Source organism: Triturus cristatus, chromosome 10, assembly GCF_964204655.1.
Source record: "Triturus cristatus chromosome 10, aTriCri1.1, whole genome shotgun sequence".
NCBI lineage: Eukaryota > Metazoa > Chordata > Amphibia > Caudata > Salamandridae > Triturus > Triturus cristatus.
The window spans coordinates 378851325-378872851 of record NC_140593.1 but is presented as its reverse complement, the minus strand read 5'-3'; the positions used below and the strand labels follow the sequence as shown (position 1 = coordinate 378872851).

The window sequence follows — 21527 nt, the reverse complement described above, 5'->3', positions numbered from 1 at the left end:
GTTCTGTGGCCGACTGAGGTTCTTAAGATTTTTCCAGCATTGATCTTTCATATATTCACATGGTTTTTATTCAAGGTTTTTTGCATTTTCTGAAATAGCTTTGAATAAAACCCACCAATCGCATATACTGTACACATATGTGCTTGTCGGGTTTTATTCAAAGCTATCTCACCATAATAGAATATATATTATGCACACAGCTTTGCATCAGTGGACAGTGCAGACTGTCAAAGGCGCCAAGAGTCTATAGTCATGGTAGATCTAAGCTATTCAAATAGCGTACACACACTATATATAATATTATATTACAGTGAAATAGATGAACATTCTTTACTCTTGCGGGTTTCTATACAGCGCCAATCGCCCTCTAATGTAGCGTCTAGGCGCAGTGAGCTGTCCAGAGCGGAAATTGCCACGCAGTTGAAAGTACATTTCAAGAAGGTCTGGGACTCCTCCATTTAAGGGATATTCGAAGCATTAAAAGGCATGTCAAATTACAGTGTGCCAATTTGGGAGACTCCACGGAGTTCCAGGAGACCAGAGCAACCTACCAGAAAAGGGTCGCCAAGCACCACTAAAAAGGGAGCAAACTTCTGTCTGGATTTAATGCGCATGCATTCATTTAATGCATGGACAAGGAAAATGACTTTAATTTTAAATTCGAAGCATTGTGTAAAAAAAACAAAAAAGCAGTAGGACGGGCACCCAGCTAGGAGATCCCTCCACGGGCGCACGGGGGGCTGTACTGCTTCTCGGAGAGGGCGGCAGAGCGAAAAGTTACGTTTGTTTATCGTCAACTCACCAGAGATCTTGATGCTCCCTGTTCTTTTCTTGATTCCTTTTTTTTCTGTTCAAAGAAAGCCGATAATGCACACGCCCAGGGCCAAAACAGCAGAAGTGCACTGTCCCTATTCTCGCACGTGCCACATAGTCAAGCATTTAACACATACCCAAAACTCTGGAATTAGCAACCATTCTAAAAACCTAAAGGCAAATGAGATGCAAGACGGGGATGTGTTCTCCGGAAGCTGGAAATGCTTCTCCCAGGAACAGCACAGAAAGGCATACACAAGATAATAAAACTAAAAAGGGGGAAATAGATTATGAAACATCGAAAATAAGTAATACATTTCAAATGTGAAATAGACATTCTAAGAAAGAAACCAGCTTTGAGAGAGAGGGTGAGTTGATGATGCAGCAGAATTGCACATTTTGCGAGGGTGGGGAGCTGAAGCAGGAGAGGCTTTCAGAGCAGCAACAAGCGTGTGGACGGCGCTGCAAATGGAGAAAAAAAGTGCTTACTGTCCTTTAAAGGAAAGACAGTAAATCCGCCCGTAAACGATCCAATCTCGGTGGGCGGGGCAAACGCGGACAGGATGGTAACCAGGAGGGACTAAAAAGCCTCTTGAACAATCAGTACACCCCGTTTAGCATAATTGGTGATGTCAAATGACGCACACCAATGAAAACTACGCCCGGAAACAAAGTGAACTTCGCAAACCTTATCGATTCCAAAAGCCTCGCATGGCGATGCAGCGCATGCACGCTGCTAACGCCAGCCGAGACCTAAAAAGGAGTTTTCTCAATGTAAGCTGTGGAAGGATATAAGGCATCTAATCAAGAGGATGTCAGAGAACTTATGTGCCAAGGGAGGGACAAATGCAAGAAGAACAAGCATTGGCGCAGCCAATAGTCCTTGCCTTTGGGAACTTATAAATATTTAGCCAGGCAGCACATTATCCTCAGTGCTAGAACATCTACTGTTACTTCACATGCCCCTAGTGAACAGGCCCACCCCCCACCCCCCAAGGATGGGCTTCCGTGCTATTTAATGAAAATATGATAAAGTCTCATCAAAATTAAAAAAATTATATTTCTTTAACAAAGAAGCTTTGACATTAATAGGCGCGTTGAGGGTATAGTCAATGTGGGGGCAGAAATTGACATCTGGAAATATCTGGCTGTGTAGTATAGGGCTTTTGGTTTCTCTTTAATGGTGGTTATTTCTCCCAAACACACTCAAAAATAGAAAAAAAAGTTACATTTCCAGCAACATTCATAGAAAATCTTCACTGCAAACTACAGCACTGTAACCTGTGGTACTGACCACCAGTGCCAGCATTTTACCCTACCCACCAGCACAAGCTCTTTACTCTGGCCACCAGTGCCAATTCCTCACACTGTCTACCACTGCCTACTCCTCACACTGCCCACTCGTGCATTCTTCTCACAACGTGGGTTAGTACCAGTTCCTCGCCCTGCCCTGGAGTGCAAAACACTCACTCTGGGGAATGAAGACGCCTACACGTCCGTCACTCCATAGCCTATCCCCTGAGGCAAAAGCTACTGTGACAACAGTCCACTTTCTAAGCAAATGCTAATTATCTTTTACTTACTTGCCATGAACGGTCTCTCTCCTGTTTCCTTCTCTGTTTGCACAACACTATCCCCTCTGCCTTATCCTGCTCATCCATGTACTGCCATTCAATTTTACTCTCTTCCTCTATTTTCCCATCTTTCTTCAACTTACCTCTCCATCTTTTTTGCCCCTACTCTCATTGTCCCTCTGTTTCTCCTTTCTCTTTCCCTTCCTTGATCTGTTCTGCTATTCCCTGGCCATCATTTCTCCCTCACTTGATAAATGAACCTTGTGCTGACCCCTCTTACATCACCCACCTAGTGCATAACTGTCTATGCCACTGGTTGGTTGGCAGAGGAGCTGACGTGAGAGATGCATTGAGAGGGCATCCCAGGCTTGGTGCATCAATCAATTTATCACTCAGTGAGGGTCTCAAGGCGCTGGGGGGGGGGTGGTGGGGGCATTGGTGGAGCAGCTCCGGATCAGTCGAAGAGCCAGGTCTTGAGGTTCTTCCTGAATGTGTGCAGGGTCGGCGAGCGTCTGAGGTTCACAGTTAGATTGTTCCAGGACTTGGCCACGATGTAGGAGAAGGTTCTTCCACCAGTTCTGTTTCTGCGGATGCGTGGGACCTCTGCCAGGCGAGTTCGGCGGAGCGGAGGTTCCTCTTAGGTATGTAGAAGGATACTCTCTTGTTGAGGTATTTGGGCCCGATGTTGTAGAGGGATTTGAGGCGTGGGTGAGGAGTGTGAAGGAGACCTGCTTCTCCACGGGGAGCCAGTGGAGGTCTCGTAGGTGTTGGGTCATGTGTTCGTGGCGCGGAGTCCCGAGGATGAGTCTGGCTGCGGCGTTCTGGATGGTTTGGAGTCTGTGTAGAAGGATTCTGTTGATTCCGGCGTATAGGGCGTTCCCATAGTCGAGTCTGCTGGTAATGAGTGCGTGTGTGACGGTCCTTCTGCAGTTGGGGGGGATCCATTTGAAGGTCTTGCGGAGGATGCTTAGGGAGTTGAAACTGGTTGAGGCGACGGAGTTGATCTGGCGGTTCATGGAGAGGGTGGAGTCGAGGATGATGCCAAGGTTTTGTGTGCGGTCTGTAGGGGTGGGGGGGTTACCGAGGGCGAAGGGCCACCAGGTGGTGTCCCAGGTGGAGGTGCAGGGTCCGAGGATGAGGACTTTGCTCTTCTCTGAGTTGTGCTTCAAACAGCTGTCTTTCGTCCAGGCTGTAACGTTCTTCATTCCTTCCTGGAAACAAAGTCTGCTGTCTTCTGCTTCTTCGTGAGTGAGAGGATGCGCTGGGTGTCGTCGGCGTAGGATACAATGCTGAGCCCATGCTGTCTGACGATGGTGGCGAGGGGGGCCATGTAGATGTTCAAGAGCGTAGGGCTGAGCGATGATCCTTGGGGTACTCCGCAGTTTATATCGGTGGGTTCGGAGAGGAAGGGAGGGAGTCTGATCCCCTGGGTTCGGCCAGAGAGAAAGGATTGGATCCAGTTGAGGGCGGTTCCTTGTATCCCCGCGTCGTGAAGTCTAGCTGTGAGTGTGCGATGTGAGACGGTGTCGAAGGCTGCGGAGAGGTCTAGCAGGATGAGGGCTGCAGTGTGTCCCTGGTCGAGTAGCATGCGGATGTCGTTGGTGGCTAAGAGGAGGGCAGTTTCGGTGCTGCGGTTGCTGCGGAATCCAGACTGGGAGGCGTCAAGGATGGACTTCTCTTCGATGAAGGTGGTGAGTTGGGTGTTTACGAGTCTCTCTGTGACTTTGGCCGTGAAGGGGAGGAGAGAGATGGGCCGGTAGTTTTTCAGGTCTGTTGGGTCGGCCGTTGTCTTCTTGAGGAGGGATTTAACCTCTGCCCGCTTCCAGTCATCTGGGAAGATGCCGGACATGAAGGAGGCATTGATGGTCCGTCTTAGTTCGGGTGCGATGGCGGCGGCGGCTCTGTGGAATATGTGCGGAGGGCAGGGGTCTGTAGGGGCTCTTGAGTGGGTTTTCTTCATGGTCGTGGTGATGTGTTTTACGTTGGCGGGATTCCAGGTCTTGAAGGATGGCTTATCGGATGCGTAGGGGGGGGGGATGTCCGGCGTCTGTTCACTGAAGTTGTCGTAGAGGGCCTTGATCTTCAGATGGAAGTAGGAGCTGAGCTTGTCGCTGAGTTCCTGGGAATGAGTGACTTCTGTGGCTTCGCTGGGGGGTTTCGCAAACTGTTGTATGACGTTGAACAGTTCCTTGGCGTTGGTCACGTTGGTCTGAACTTTGTTTCTTATGAAGGTCCGTTTGGTGTCTCTTATGCGCTCGTGGTATTTCTTCAGGGCGATCCTGTGGTTGCTCCGTGCTTCAGTGGTTTTTCTGGTTTTGCCAGGTTTTCTCTAGGCGTCTGCAGGAGCATCTGGCTTCTTGCAATTCTGTGGTGAACCAGGCGGCCTTCAGGGGGCGTTGTTTGGCGGGGTGGCGGAGGGGTGCAAGCTTGTCGGCGCAGCAGGAGATCCAGCGGTGAAATTCCATGGCTTCGGAGTCGGTCGTGGTGCTGGGGGGGTTTTGGAGGAGGGTGGTGTTGAGGTGTTCCTCTGTTACCTTGCTCCAGTTCCTTCGTGGCAGGTGCGGGGGGCTTGGGTGCAGTGGTGGTGTTGAAAGTGAAATGGACGTAGTGGTGGTCCATCCAGAGGGGCTGGGTGGTGTGGCTGAAACAGATGTTTTTCCCTCCCGTGCAGATGGGGTTGAGGGTGTGTCCAGCATTGTGAGTGGGCGTGCTGACCAGCTGCTTCAGTCTGAGGTTGGCGAGGAGAGTGGTGGAGTCGGGGTCGTTGCAGTTGTCGAGGTGGAAGTTCAGGTCCCTGAGTAGGATGTAGTCCGCGGAGGTGATGGCGTGGCGGGCGGCGAGCTCGGCGATGGTGGATGCGGACTGGGTGCGAGGTTCCGGAAGTCTGTAGATGAGGGTGCCACATGGCGTGGGTCTGGGGCTGGTCTGGTCTGGATCTGGAAGTGGAGGTGTTATGTGTTGGAGTGGGGGTCACTTGTGCTCGATGTGGGGAGTCGGAGGGGGGTCTTGTGTGCGATGGCGAGTCCTCCTACTGGGCGGTGGGGGCGGTCCTTTCTCTGGATCTTGTAGCCGTCGGGGATGGCAGTGTCGATGTCGGGGCCAGAGGTGGCGTTGGTCCAGGTTTCTGTGAAGAATGCGACGTCGGGCGAGAGGGTGTCGATCAGGTCCCAGATCTCTACGGTGTGTCGGTGCTGGAAGCGCACGTTGAGAAGAATGCATGTTAGGGTTTTGGCGGCGCGTGCGTCAGGTGGGCCTTCGGCGGTTGTGGTGGTTTTGTTAATGGTGAAGGATTTTCGGCAGTGTCTGCACGAGAACTGTCCATGGGTGTTTTTAGGCGAGAATCTTTGGCAGTCAGTGTGGCTTCCGAGGTTGAGTGCATGGAGTTCGGCGGAGTTGTATCGGCGGGGTCCCGGAGATCCAGGGTCCTGGCACTGGCCGCGGTCGGGTCGCGGACGGGCTTGCCTTAGGCGCACCTTTGGTGCACCAGCGGTGCGACTACGCAGAGGTCGCCATAAGTAGGGATGGGGAAGGATGAGCAGCTGGGAGGTGGGAGCGGGGGCTGGAATACAGCAGGAAAAACAGTGACGAGGGCACAGTGAGGGGGGCTGAGAGGTGAGATGGGCACGAGCGGCGAAGGGAAAACCACAATACGGTAGAAATTAAACAGAAAGGCACAATAACCCACCTGGGGCAGGATTACAAAACAATACAATACAATGCAAAACACAGGGCAGAGAACAAAATGCCAGACGTGGCAGAGAGCAGTATCGAACCCTACCAGATTGGGGCTCACTGCGCAGCACAGTACAGCGGAGCTGTGGGGGAGAGAGCAGGCCTCGGACCGAGGGTCTGGGGTCTAGCTGCATGCATCTTTAGTACATGTGCCTGTGCAGGAGAGACTCTTAAGAAGAACCTGGGGACAATGATTCACCTTTAATTCAGAAATCTCAAGGGATTCCCTTTTAGTGTCTGATCTCTTATTATTATCTCATATTGTGCAGATTTTTTATTGGGGAAATAATAACTACACTAAGTGTTCATCCAGTCAGATTAACAAAATCTATTGGTTGGACAGACACTGTATAATCCAGGAAATCTTACAACTTTGACTTTTGCCCACAATGAACTGTGCGCTGCCTGTGCACTGTCTCAAGACCAGAACTATAGCACCGGTAGTGGAACACCTAAAACCTTTATCTGAAAAACAACAAACGATTGATTACAAGTCCTATTTGTAACCCACTGTCTATCTGTATCAAATAAAATCAACGGACTGAATCCCATAGCTCCCCTTTTCCTGGTTTGATTGGCCTTCTACTATGGATTGACTCTTGATGAAGGAACAAACTGTTACTTCATAGCTTTTTTGCCCAGAGTCAAGCTACCTCTCCTATCACTTGTTAGCTGCATGATTCCCTTTAACCAGCCGTGGCTGCTGCCTGGAAGCAACAGTCAAGGGGCAGTGGGGGGAATAACTCTTCTTTTTAAAATCACTTACGTCCCGGCCGGCCGCCTCTCATGCATCCTAGCTTCTTGTGAGAAACAGGAAGCACCAGGGCTCCCACGCTCCCGCAGCCAATCACAATGCTGCAGTGCAGCTTTGTGATTTGTCTGAGCGCCATGATTCGGCACTCAGCCAGCATAGAGAACACAGAAAGTGGGCATGACTGTTTTGGGCAGCCCGAGAGGGCCGACCAAACAGTCATTGCACACTTAGGAGGGTTGTACCACTCCTCCCCTGTTCTCCAGCCCCGACACCTCACGCAACCTGCTGCAGCAGGAGGACAAAATAAAACGATATTAACATTAGTTATTATTATTTTCTTTTGCTGCTTCGAGGCAGTGAGGCGAAGCTCCTCCGCCTTAGCGGAGTAGCCGCCACTGCCTTTAACCCTGTATAGCGCTCTTTACTAGGTTCACGCTATTGTAGGTGTGTATTTAATAGGCAGAAATAAAGGCTTAATTCAAATGTGTTTAATGCAGCATAAATAGGCATCAGTCAAAGACCAGGCCTCAGCAACATTTCATTGATATCCAATTAGAAAACAATTTGCACTTTTTTGTAAAATAAACGAGTCTTTCCACTGTATGTTTCGGCATGCTCAAAATGGAAGCTCTCTTCACAGCGTCTGCTTGCTGATAAAATACAAAAGTATTATTGTGCCTTCCTCACGAGGAAGCTGTGCCTGTGATGTTCTTGTCTCTGTAACAATTGCAAAGGCCTTTTACTTGAGGCTCTTGCAATGAGCCATTCATCTGTGTAAACATGTTTTAGTATTTGTGTTATGAAATACAGTCATCACCTCTTGTTCATATTTTGTTTATTAAAACCTAGCAAAGTAGGTGATCCTAAATGTTTGTTATTTTATGTATCATGTATGCTTCAATAGTGATTGGTGCTTTTATATGTATGTTTGTTAATCCAGCCTTTTATGTGATTTCACACCATGTTGAGTGTGTAGCTTTTCTTCCCGAAACCTTATAAAACATGCTGTGTTTTGACAATGTGCCAGAGATTTTTGACCTTGCTTACTTAGCAGACTCTGCACTAGTCTATCTTTTGGTCCAGCAGTCTCCAACCTTTTCTGTAGTAAGCGCTACTTCTGATCAGTGAAAATCATTGTGAGCTACTGAAGACCAAGCCACTCATGCATTGTTACCAGGCGCCCCCACACCCAGCTTCAGTGACTTAAAGCCTAATGTCCATTGAACCAGATGCTCTAGTTTGAACAAATACTTTCACTAGGGGCACTATGAAAGGGCAGCCATGTGTGTCAGTGAGAGCATGGCCTTTGCGGATGTTTGAACATGTGTGAGTATGAACGGGATATATGTGTACTAGTGACTGAGAGACTGTGTAATATGTACTTGTGGTGGAGGACATACCTTTTGACATATGTGGCACAGTTAGATGTATAACACAAATGGGACAAATTTTAAGTGCAAAAAAATGCTTTGCAAAAATGTTCAAAATATGGAACATTTTTCTGCACTTTAAATTTCTCCAACTTATAATAAGGGCTGTATTTTTCATTTATAAATATGGCACTGTATCAAGAAAATTAAACTGAAGAGTTAACTTTGTTTATGGATTCCATAAACTCATCATTTACATTTTCTCTCATTTCCAAGCATCACATTTAAAAACACCAAGCATCTTGTTCCCAGAGGCCTTTAGACAAGGAGCCATATTTATAACAGTATAATACAATTCTTTGAGTGGGAAGAATTTTAAGTGAATAAACATGCTCCATAAAACATTAAGACGTATTTGGCTTAATTGAAAGTGGAGAACGACATTGACACTTTATGTTTCATAGAAACAGTTTTCTTCACTTTAAATTTACCCCATTGGAAAAAAATGACTATTTTTCAGTTATAAATATGGAACAGTGTCTACCGGCCACTGGGCACAAAAGGCCTGTTACTTGTAAATGCGATACTCTAAATGGGACAAAATTAAAATGAAGAGTTAATCATTGAGGTAACTTTTCAGTTTCACCCCTTTAAAGCATTCAAAAACATAGTTTTGTTCTCATGCTTCAATACAATATTGAGTTGACAAGGACTTTTATTTAAGAGTTAAATACTTCACTTCTTCACCTCTGTGATTCAGTCTGGCTCATGAATCTGATTGAGCACTGCTGATTATCAGGCCCTGCTATCCAGTGGCGTAACATTAGCCCAAGCGGTGTGGTAGGAAGAGGGGGGGCTCTATGAGCTCCAGGGGGCCCCCTCCAACATTGTGCACAGGTGGCGGGCATCAGGCCCGAGAGCTCCTGACTTGTTCCAGTGCGCTGGCGCCCCCTCCATGTACTTTGCAGGTGGGACCCCCTCAGGTTTTGTTACGCCACTGCTGCTATCTGCAGTCTGATTATAATAATGTAAAGTAAACACTGCCTTCCCTTTTTTTTTTTTAACACATTTTTATTGGAGGATTGTAATACAGTACATCGTTGGGTTAAGCATTCCGCACGATCATGACATAGTGGTGCAATTCATACTATGGTGAAATATTATCATACAACCTTCGTCACAACTTGTCACTTGTTTACCTGGAAACATACCCATTATCATTCCTGCTTTCATTTTGTTACAGTATGAAGAGAAAACATCCCCCGTTATCTATAACTAATTTTCATGGAGCTCTGACAGGAGACATCCTGGAACATGGTATTCTGCCCAGTAAGCACTGTATCAACATATAGCTTATCATAAGAATTTTAAACAAAACAACTAAATCTTACTAACTTCCCCTCCCACTCCCTCCCCCCCGCTGGCTCAGCAGATGAAAGATTGTACAATCGTATACATAGTCCAATTCAGCGCATTGTCTCTTTGTTATATACATTCATTAGTATGCTGGCCTCCAGCACCCCCCCTGTGCATGTCTCAGAGTTCCGGCTCCCTCCAGTTGCTGCCCCCAACTCCAGCCTCCTCAGAATACACCCCAGGGACAGTATTCTAGCATGTCCAAAGCGCCAAGCTCCTCCATCAACAAATTCCATTCCATGGATATAGGCATCCTACGCAATCCGCGCTGTTCTTCTCTTTTCAATTCCGCGCCCTCAGCCCTGCCCCACTTCAACAGCTCGTCATACCAGTCCTTCAATGCCGGTGGTCTAGTAGCTTTCCATTTCATTGTAATATTACGTTTGGCCAGAATGAGCGCCAAGTTATTAAATTTGGTTACCGGACTACCTTTCTTCCCTCCGGGGCCCAGCCCCAACAGACAGTATTCCAGGCTGTCATTATTCCTCACTGGGACTATACTTGTCAGTATCCCACAGACTGTCACCCAGAAGTGTCGTAATCGCGAACAGCTCCACAGCATGTGTAGCAAATCCACTGCCTGTTGTTGACAACGCGGGCACACATCTGATGTGTCTGGGAACATGGTTTTCAACCTGCGCGGTGTCAAATAGGCTCTATGTAGGAGCATGAGTTGTATGAACTTGAATTTCGGGTTTCTTGACACCTTCCTGGGATATTCCACCATCACACCCCACTCCTTGTCACTAAGCACCCGACCTGTGTCCATTTCCCACTTGTCACGCAGAGTCTGAAGGGACACCGCTGCCACTGTGCGTATGCCTTTGTATAGCCACCTAGTAAGATGTCGACCATTACCCCTCAAATGCTGCATTGTGATCAATGCATGCGTGGCTGGTTCTACCCCCCCAGGTGCCCATGTAGTACGGATGTAATGAGATAGACTTGCGTGAAAAAGGAACAGTGTGTCCGATGCTCCATGTTCCCGTACGAACCCATCATGTGGCATCATGGTACCCTCCTTAAAGAAATCACCCACCGTGGTTACGCCCACTTCCTCCCATGCTCCTATCTTCCTCATGGTAGTCCTGACCGTCTGAGTGGGGATCCCCAGCAGAGGTATAGTGGGGGCATACGGGGTTGACATCTCGGTGTATCCAAGGAAATGTCTCCAATAGCGTAACGCAATTTTCAAAAGATGTGGTGCCAACGGTGGGATTTTGCTATTAGGCAACAGAAGTGTGTGTACTGCACCTCTTCGCCAGTCAGAATGCGTCATGTCTATTTCCTGCAAGTTTCGCCCTGCCAGCCAATACGCGAGCCATTGCAGTTGACTCGCATAGCAGTAGGCTTTCAGATCAGGGACTCCCATTCCCCCTTGTTTAGTATCTAGGTACAGTTTTGTCATCCCTATAACGCCGCCTGCCCCTACCCCAGATCAGTTCAATCAGCATGGAGGAGAGCAATTTAAACATCTTAGATGGTACCATTATACACTGCCTTCCCTTAATGTTGAAAGAAAAATGTGATCCTGTGCCTATTTAAAAATGAAGTCAAGGGTGCGAGCTACTTTGAAGGTGTCTCGGACTTACTGGTAGCTCGTCATCGGATCGCTGGAGACACCTGGATTTATGCTTAGACTTTTCCTGACCTTTTTAGGTAGCAGACTCCAATCTAGTGTTTTTACTCACTTTATGATTAGACTTTCAAATTCAACAGACATGTCAGTCTGTCTATTTACTTTATATTTGGTTCTAGCTATTGGGTTGTTTCAGAAATTACCTTATGTTACTCCTCTTACAGATTGTGACTGACTCGAGATAACTCATGATTTGACTAACAATCTTTTTGCCTTCTGCAATGACCCCAATTTTGAATAAACCTTTATAGTTTAGACTTTGGATTCTTGTCATGTGAAAGTTTTAATATAGGTCTTAGGACTAGTCTTACAAAGATGAAAGACTGCCCTGATTCTGTGTATTTACCCTCTAATTCTTTAATAAGAACGTCAACACTATACAAACACCACATGCACACAAAGAGGAGTGGGTGGCATGATATAGAGAGGCAGTTGTCCAATCCCAACTCTATGTACAATTCCATAGATATAAGGTGCTGTACCCGTGCTGTACCTTTCGTAGGCACAAAAAGCTTCTTTCTTTGCTTTAAGGTTCAACAGGAATACTGCAGAGCTTCACAATGAAACTGCAGACTTCAAAACTATCAAGGACAGAGATCCTTACTATAGAGATACCATTCCTACATTTAGCTACATCGCTGAGTTCATGTGGAAGGTATTTAACTTTTATCTAAGTTTACTCCTTCCGTGCTATGACATGAATATTATCTACATGACCATCTGGAATACTTAGCTAGACAAATGTAAACAGAACACTGAAAACACTTCCATGGTAGATTGAAACCATTGCTGCAGTTTGTCCACAAAGTCTTCAAGCACACGTGATACATGACAACAGTCGAAAAGTAGCCTAGTGCTTGGAAACCAATTCCATGCACTGTGCAAGTGTACAGACTGCTGACATCTAGAGGCATATTTACAAGGAGATATCGCCACCAGAACGCCACTTTTAGAGGCGTTCTGGTGACGATATCCCCTTCTCCTTGTTTACAAATCGGCGTTAAGCTACTTAACGTGGCTTAACGCCGCCTTGTAAATAATGCAAAAACAACAGTTGATGGACAGAATGCAGAACAATGTCATACATTCACCCCAGTACAGAGATCTGGGCCTAAATACATCGTTTTTTTGCTCACCATGCCTTTCCAGTTTGAACCCAGCCATATGCAAATCAGTCTTGACCCTGTGCCTCATGGGAACAGTCCAGCCCGAACTGCCAAGCCAGGTCCTCCCTGGACTGGAAACAAGCATCCTAGGAACGGTTTCGGGGTCTCACCCTTATTCAGCCAGGATAGCTTGATTCCAGTGGCATGGAGAGCACGGACCCACGTCTGGGCATACCCTTCCCACTCGGGGTGACAAATGCAACAACAACAGTTGATGGACAGAATGCAGAACAATGTCATACATTCACCCCAGTACAGAGATCTGGGCCAAAATCCATTTTTTTTGCTCACCATGCCTTTCCAGTTTGAACCCAGCCATATGCAAATCAGTCTTGACCCTGTGCCTCATGGGAACAGTCCAGCCCGAACTGCCAGGCCAGGTCCTCCCTGGACTGGAAACAAGCATCCAAACTGGAATGGCATGGTGAGCAAAAAAATGATGGATTTAGGCCCAGATCTCTGTACTGGGGAGAATGTATGACATTGTTCTGCATTCTGTCCATCAATAGTTCTTTTTGCCTTGTAAATAAGGCCCCTTTTCACGCTTCACTTAGCGTGAAAAGGGCGTGCAATGGGTGTTGCTGTGGGCGTTCTGCCGTAACACCCATTGCTTTTTGACGCTGTCCCATATTTACAACGCAGGGGCAGCACCAAAAACTTAGACTAGGGAATATATGGTCTTAGACTTTATTAATGTCTCCTCATTTTTTACTCTTTCCATGTGTGCTGCATTCTGCAGCACACATAGAAAGAGCAAATCGCATTTCAAGATAGTGTATGTACAGGAAGGTGTCTCTTCCTGCACATAAACAATCGCCCTTGCAATCCAGGCCCCCTTGCAACATGGCGCAAGGGTGCCTGTGCTAGCGCTAGGCAGCTTTATTAGTGCCAGCACTAGGGAAAACACAGGGGTGTGCCGTATTTATGTAAAGTGATTATAAACAACAGTTGTCCCTAGTCATAAGAGGAATAGGGTTAATAATAAATAAGGACCCGAATCAGTACTTATCAAAAAAAGACTTATCCAGCCGGACAGAGGTCATGAATTTTACTAATGTACAAAAATAACCAAAATTAAGAAGGTTGATGAAGTGGGACACAAGCCTGCGTCCAGTACACACATTAGGTCATAGAAACAAGGAGGTTCAGGCATGAATACATAGTTTGCTTATAGGAATCATCAATACTTGAGAAAACAAACATTTTAAACAACACCCTTATGTGTCAAAATCATGTTTTTAAACATTTCGGGTATTTATGATTGTCGACGGCGTTTCGATCCTATTAAACAAATGCAAGGATCATCATCAGGACAAGGAACAATAATGCCTGTGCGATAAACCTGAATAACCTTAAGGAAGTAAGGAAGGAGAGAGAGAAGGTATTTAAAACAATAAATACTTATTAGACATGACTGATTTAAGGACAACAGCAGGACCAAAATTCACTAGAAGTACCAAGTGCTCATAATGATACTAAAGTTGCAGGGCGAAAATTCATTGCTTCAGTAGTACTGAAGCAATGAATTTTCGCCCTGCAACTTTAGTATCATTATGAGCACTTGGTACTTCTAGTGAATTTTGGTCCTGCTGTTGTCCTTAAATCAGTCATGTCTAATAAGTATTTATTGTTTTAAATACCTTCTCTCTCTCCTTCCTTACTTCCTTAAGGTTATTCAGGTTTATCGCACAGGCATTATTGTTCCTTGTCCTGATGATGATCCTTGCATTTGTTTAATAGGATCGAAACGCCGTCGACAATCATAAATACCCGAAATGTTTAAAAACATGATTTTGACACATAAGGGTGTTGTTTAAAATGTTTGTTTTCTCAAGTATTGATGATTCCTATAAGCAAACTATGTATTCATGCCTGAACCTCCTTGTTTCTATGACCTAATGTGTGTACTGGACGCAGGCTTGTGTCCCACTTCATCAACCTTCTTAATTTTGGCTATTTTTGTACATTAGTAAAATTCATGACCTCTGTCCGGCTGGATAAGTCTTTTTTTGATAAGTACTGATTCGGGTCCTTATTTATTATTAACCCTATTCCTCTTATGACTAGGGACAACTGTTGTTTATAATCACTTAACTCCCAAGGTCCCTAGCTGACCCCTTTGGGTGCTCTTGTTGTTACTAAATATATGTATTTATGTAAAGAGCACAGCATTACCAATTGTGGCGTAACACCACGCTCCAACATTTTGTTGTAAATATCCCCCCCTAGTGTCACTAGCAGGTAATTTGATTCCAAAGGCAATCAGTCAAGATAAGAGTATCAACTGTAGTTGTAAGTCTCCTATTTAAAGCCTTGGTCTCAAAACAATAGGTCCCGTCTCTCTGGTGTTAGGGAACAACTCACAGCAACAAGTAGGGAAGATAGGAAGCGAGATGCAGGCACAGCAGCCAAGAACGCATATCTTTCATGCCCCCTTGCACATAGATAAAGAGGGCACCCAACCAGCCTTTCATGCCAAGATTGAGCTCTCCAGAGCAAGATTGAGACACGATGCAATCTATAACACATTAGCCATATCTCTGACAGATGACATCAGTAATCTGAAAATGGGACTAGCTTTAGAAGGAAGACGTTTTGGACACTAATTTGTATCTGAAGGTTTGCTGCCACATTCAGAGAGATACGTCAAGACGCCTTGAGTGTCTCCTTGCTGTTTGTGTCTGCAAGGGAAGGACTGGAACTGGACCATTTCTTTCTGTAGCACCTGGATCTTATCTCGTCCACTGAAATCCAACTGCTATATAAAATACATTGCCTGTCCTATCTAAATAAGGAATTCTGTTCAAACATGCTCAACATGTTACTTACACCTTGTAAGCAGAATCTCAGCCTCAGCCACACCAATGTAGGAGGGTTGAATTCATGTGGGGATTTTGGGGAGGCTGATGTGGGGTTTATGTCCACCTGACCCAAAGCCTCAGATCCCATTCTCTCATGGACACAGATTACCAAGTAAAGAAACTCTGGGAAATGAAGAAGGCACAGCAGTACGCAAACATGTTTCTCAGAACCGCTGAGCCAAACTGGGCATTGGCGACGTTGAGGCATTGTTCGAGTAACACTTACAAAAGACGCGCGCAGGCACTCAAGTGGCTGTCTCACACATATAGGTTAATCTATAAAGCTATTTATGCTGATTTAGTGCTGCTTGTCTGTGGCTGGGCTAGAGCACACAGACTTGAGGCTTGTCATTCATATAGAATCCTATCTGTTTGACAATAGTAGTAACTGGATTAGAAACGTGTCACTTTGGGGCATTTTAATCCCACTTATGAACAGATGGGCAGAGTGTCTCCATTTTGCAGTTCTACCAGGAATAAACCTGTTTTGTCTAACAACAAGCATTTGAAGGGCCTCTTTTCCCCTGCTAAACTGAGTCATCAGAAAGAAGAACAAGAAAAGTGTTTTTGCTGTGTAAGGTGAAAATCAAGGAGGCTCGTTGGGGTAAGCAGCATGTATACCGGAGTACTACAGCATCTCTGTTAAAGGCAGCGTGGAACTCAGACTGAGAGAGCACTGTTCTTATTTTAATACAGAAACCCAATGATGTACCAAATTGTATGTATATGTTACACTAATGGGAAAGTAATGCCAGATAATGAAGAAAAAAACTAACTTTTTAAACTGCCCGAATCAATATTATAATCCTATGCACTTATTCTGATATTGCGCCTCTGCTTAACTTTGTATTGCCTATTCCCAGGGCCTCTGAAATTATGCAGCGGGGGGCATAAATTATGCAGTGGACTTGGCTAAATTATGCAGCAGAAAAAGGCAAATTATGAGGCATAACGTGGCACATTTTGTGTTCGTGTTACCTCCTTATTTCAGAATTGTTATACATGTTAACACTATCTGAGCAAAGATTCACCTCAATAATATTACTTTGACAAACAAATACAGAAATAAGTAACAGAAGGGTGATCAATCAATCTTTGTGAAGAGCCTTCCACTGCCCGGCAACACGTGTCGCAGAATTTTTAGTAACTTTTGACCCGTTTCCACTGGAATCATTTTTTTGGTTGAAATCTGTAGACTATGTAGCAGATAATGAGTTATGTGGCAAATATGGCAAACCCATAATTATGCGGAAAATACTGCCGCCACAAAATCGCATAATTCCAGGGGCCTTGGCTATGCCATGTTACTGAAATCTGTATTGTATGCCCATGCTACTTTCGTGGCCTTGCAGTGCTGTGGGTTGACTAGAATAGGTTTCCCCACGCTTTGGGTATCTGTGCAAACTCTATACTAAGTTTTGGAGAACAGTAGTGGCTTGTGTGATTAGAGTAGCTGAATCCTTCTTGGCAGCACACATAACATACTTTGGTAGGTTCATCTGAGTAACACATCATTCAGAACAAACCAAGATGTTATGCCTGGCAAATGTACACAGATACATAGGTAACAACAGCAGATAGGTACTGCTAGGTACGTTTAGACTACCTGATTGCAGTAACACGATTATTGGGCATGTAACCAACACTCCATGCATGTGTGAGGGTAAAATCCAACAAAAAATATTATTCGGGTGTACCAGGTGGCAGGCTATCAATATTCATCCCGAGTCACACAAAAATAGTAAATATATGCATTATAGATTATTCTATATAATTTGATCAGACTAGCAATTTTTAATGATTCACAAAGTCCCAAAGGATTATGTACAAAAATCTATAAAAATCATAGATTTCCGGCATACTCCTTCAGAATCCGATGGATTTTCTGCACTGGGGCACTGCAAAGGGGCATGCATGTGGAAAAATTGCAAAAGCACATTTTGTATTTGTCTAAGGGGTTAAACAGGTTTATCCATGAAGAACTCCCCAATACTCTACAGCCTCAAAGAAATCATGGCTTTCCATTCTCACCCTGGAAAGGCACCCGCCAGGAAAATGTTGGTGAGTTCCCACAAAAGTGTGTGTCTGTGAGTGTTCAGCACATTTGGGGCCAGATGTATGACCATTCAGTATAGTGAGTTGCACATTGCGCAGAATTGTGACTCACTATTTGCGACTCGCTAAACTGAAGGTACAACAGTGTCTCAGACACTGTTTGCGATTCCCAATGGGGTTGCAAATTGCATGCTTCATCAATATTCATGTGGCTAGCACAATTTGCGACCCCATTGGGAATGCCTAGCACTCATAGGGATGGTGGCTTGCTGGGGTCAGCAGACCACCATGTCTGTGACTGCTTTTTCAATAAAGCCGTTTTATTTTTATTCAGCCCGTTTCCTTGCATTTAAAAAAAGAAAAATGAAACTTTTCAGTTTCATTTGTTAAGGGCAGCAATGGTCCCTGGGACCACTGCCTGCTCTTAAAAAATATTTTCGTACCTGTTCACAAAGGGTAAGGGTCCCCTGGGGGCCACTCCCCTTTGTGAGTGGCTTTTGAAAAGGGTGGTAAACTGCGAGTGTTTTGCAACTGCAAATGCGGTCGCAAAACAATCATACATTGCAGTCAGACTCGCTATTAGGAAGGGACGCCCTTGGCACGCCCCTTCCTAATTGCAAGTTGCAAACCATATTTTGCGAGGCGCTAATAGGTTAGCGACTCACAAAATATGGTTTGTACATGGGGCTGACCAATTTTGCAGTCGCAAACGGGCCGAATTCCTGTTTGGGACCGCAAAAAACGGTTCCACAGCAAACTCTACTATCAAGGCTGCGGACAATCTCATCTGCCGTACCGGTTGACTGTACACATTTCTAAGAGTGATGTGCGATTGAAAGTGCCCACTCTTTCTGACTGGAATCTGGAATTTCCAACCAAAAGAAATCTAGGTGCATGGAAGCGATACCTGCGTGTGCAAAATTATTTGTGAGTTGGTCCAAATGAAACCAAAGACTGAGAGGAAACGGAAAGCAGGGAGATGACACAAAAACGGACATTTGTATCACACAACTCATGAAAGTGATGCTCTTGAAGTTTTTAGCATTCTAGATGATTTTACTGAGGCACATGGAATAATTTACTGAAAATTGTAGCCAATGTAAATTGATTATCTGAATTAAAAATTATTAAAAACCTCACCAGTTGCCTCATACGTCTACGATAAATAAATGCCTATCAGTAGTGAAGCAATAAAAACCCCATCAGTAATCTGCCCAGTGGCAGCTCCTCCACCTTACCCCCTGCTTTTAAGCAGTGCAACAAAGGAAAAATAAAATGATCAGAACTGAACGTTATAATCATGTTATTTGTTCCTGTGGCTGAGGTGAGCGGGCTGTTCCGATGAAAGAGCAGGGCAGAGAAGGAGTGGTTTGCCCACTCCTAAGTGCACATAGTTGTTTGGCCTGCCCTCTCGGCCCGGACAAACAGTCATGCACACTTTCCCTGTTCTCCACACAGACTGCATTACAGCCTGCGTGGAGACCATGGACAGGCTCCCTGGTCCTGGCTGAGCGCCAAACTACGACACTCAGACCAATCACAACGCTGCATAATCAGGAGAGCATGGGTGCTTCCTGGTTCTAGAGTCTTGACAGAGTAGAGACGCGGCAGCAATAAGGTAAGTTTTCTTCCTTTTTTTTCTTCTGCAATGCCCCGCCTCCCTGATCGGTGCCGGACGCCACTGCATGTGTGCCGATTCTAGAGAGGTGCCCAGCATAGGTCCAGGTAGCTGGATCAATGCCAAATTTTCAGTGTGCTTGCTGATTAAGTAAATAAGATCCAGTTAAATTCACTGTATGTGCATTCATTTTACGTGTACATCCTGAAACTCTGACATGGAAATGGCCTTCCTAGACCTAGGTTAGGCACCCTTTTGCTTGTTATACCGACCCACATTGATGCATGATGACAGGACAGTAGGCCCCAGAGAACGAAAGTACAAAGAAAGTACACAACCAAAACTAGAGCCAATGAATGGAGTTTACATAGGGTTAGTAGATGTCTCCCTGATACTGCAGATGGCCTGTGTGAATCATGTGCTGCGGCAACAAATGATGGACGGTATGCTGAATAAATCAAACATTAACCCCCAGTCAGGACATTTGAGTTAAATCCATTCTTCTTTTGCTCACTACGCCACTCCAGTTTGGACACAGCCATATGCAAATTAGCCTTGACCCTGCTCCTCATGGGAACAGTGTGAGCATACCCGAGTGGGACGGGTATGCCCAGACGTGGATCCCATGCTCTCCATGCCACCGGAGTCAAGCTAGCCTGGCTGATGAGGGGCGATACCCCCGAAACCAGCCCCAGGATGCTTATTTCCGGTCCAGTGAGAACCTGACCTGGCAGTTCAGGCTGGACTGTTCCCATGGGGCGCAGAGTCAAGACTGTTTTGCATATGGTTGAGTCCAAATTGGAATGGCTTTGGAGCAAAAACACGATGGCCTTAGGCCCAGATCTCTATACTTGGGTGAATGTTTGACATTGTTCAGCGTTCTGCCCATCAATTGTTCTTTTTGTACAGTATGTGTCGTGGGCTGGAATAATTTCTGGGGTTGCAGTCCTGCAGCACGGCAATAGAAACCGACCTGGTTACAGGAAGTTTGCAAAAGAACTGAGGTACTGCATTTCTCTCAATTTATCCTAATTTGGAAGGTCTCCCTCTTTGAACTCTCCTTCCCTCTCCAAACGAGGGCCTCCCATAGATTTCAATAGAATCAAACACTCTAAAAACCTTCCTCACCTCCCAAAAAAATGTCAGGTGATCTCTAGTGATGTCAATGAACTCGCCCACCAAAACCACTCAATCTCAGCCTGCTTTGAAACTTCGAAGGTTAGGAAGTATGTTTTTGTGACACAGAATCATGAAGTAATCCTAAAGTTAAACACATACACGGCGGCGCAGAAATGAAAAGGACTTCAGTTCTCGTCCCTTTCGGGGATTTAATACACCAATTACTGCTGGACATGGAAGGTACCTGAAATCAGGTCTGCGCGCCTTTGCTCACCAGCGCTATAAATGTATGCTTCACTGTTGGAACTGCAGCTGACTTTTCTGCCATTTTCCACTACTTCAATGTAAACATTTTGTTGGGAGCGGATTAAATCTGTTGAGGTAGCGTGGATTAAAGGGCAGGCCAGGGGGCTGCTCGTGGCCACCTTTACGGTACTGGGGGGCACAATGTGAGCAGGCAGAGCTGTGTTCTCTGAAGGCACGCATCTGTGCAAAGTATGTGAGAGGGTCTGTGCTCACTTCAGCTTTCTCACTCGGCGTCTAGCCGTAGCATACCCAAGTCTTTATGTTTCTGAAGCGGTAATCCACGTGTGTGTGGAAAATGTTCGGGCATTTTTAGAGGCATACTTTCAAATTCTTCTGAAGTATTGGCCCCGGCCGCTACAGCTTCGAAGTCCAAGGGCCCCAAGCACTGCGCAGGCGGCGCCAGGACGGGCACTTCAATCCCTCTCAGCCATTTCCTTTATGGCATCGAATGAGGATAAAAGTACATGATTTCACAGTGTGCAGCTCAGCATGATATCTACGGACCATCAGGCGCTATAACCTGCGGTTTTAAATCTCCCTCGGTGATCATCCCCGCCTCACTTGTGCGCCCAAGACCTCCATTCCAAGATGACTGATGACTGGAGGTAGAGGTACCGGTCTAGAGACACCTATTCAGAATCCTGTTTCCACCCTAAATTACCGGCCTGGCCGAGTTTTTGGGCCAGAGTGTGAAACCGCATGCTACATCCGGATTTACTGGGTCAACATGCACGGGGTTAACAGCTGGGCCCAACTCCAAGCATTCCCCTTCTGCCTTAAGCAAGACCTAAGTATGCACTGGAACACGTTTGTTTACACGCCGCGGGACTACCATCATGTTCTTTATACCGCTGGCTGCTCCAGATGCTGAGTGCATGGTACGTGTTGCCGTAACTGATAGTGGCTTAGTACATCCCTTCCAGCTTTGGAATGGTCCATCATATATGGGTCTTGTTTAGGAATCAGGTGTAGAAAGTGACCACTTGTATTCTTTGGCTGGAGGTGGCTTGAGTCTTAGGTTGTAGGGATGCTGTGGGCAGGATGGTTTGCTGACACTGGGAGGTAGCACTGGGTTCTCAGCCGACAGGTTGGGCAATGCTTCCT

The 21527-nt window shown here is 45.8% G+C and overlaps 1 protein-coding gene across 1 annotated transcript in view; it reads right to left on the bottom strand.

The window, feature by feature from the left end:
• The window catches only part of JAZF1 (JAZF zinc finger 1), a 673202-nt gene that overhangs the window by 22535 nt on the left and 629140 nt on the right, over positions 1–21527 (bottom strand). The window lies entirely within an intron of this gene.